This window comes from Podarcis bocagei (assembly GCF_964188305.1).
Source record: "Podarcis bocagei genome assembly, chromosome: 8".
NCBI classification, from domain to species: Eukaryota; Metazoa; Chordata; class Lepidosauria; order Squamata; family Lacertidae; genus Podarcis; species Podarcis bocagei.
Window position 1 is genome coordinate 83,347,351 of NC_138133.1, and position 219 is coordinate 83,347,569.

The following is a 219-nucleotide window of genomic DNA, read 5'->3' on the forward strand; positions in this document are numbered from 1 at the left end:
TCTCAAGGTTGTGAGTTTGAGCCCCGCGTTGGGCAAAAAGGTTCCTGCATTGCAGGGGGTTGGACAAGATAACCCTTGTGGTTCCTTCCAACTCTACAATTCTATGATCCTGGGCCTGTAAATCCCTCTTAATCTACTTAAGAGGGTGTGGAGTCTTATATGTGGGATTGCACTGAGATTATGAAGAACCTTTTGTTGGTTGTGCCCAAAACAGTCTAA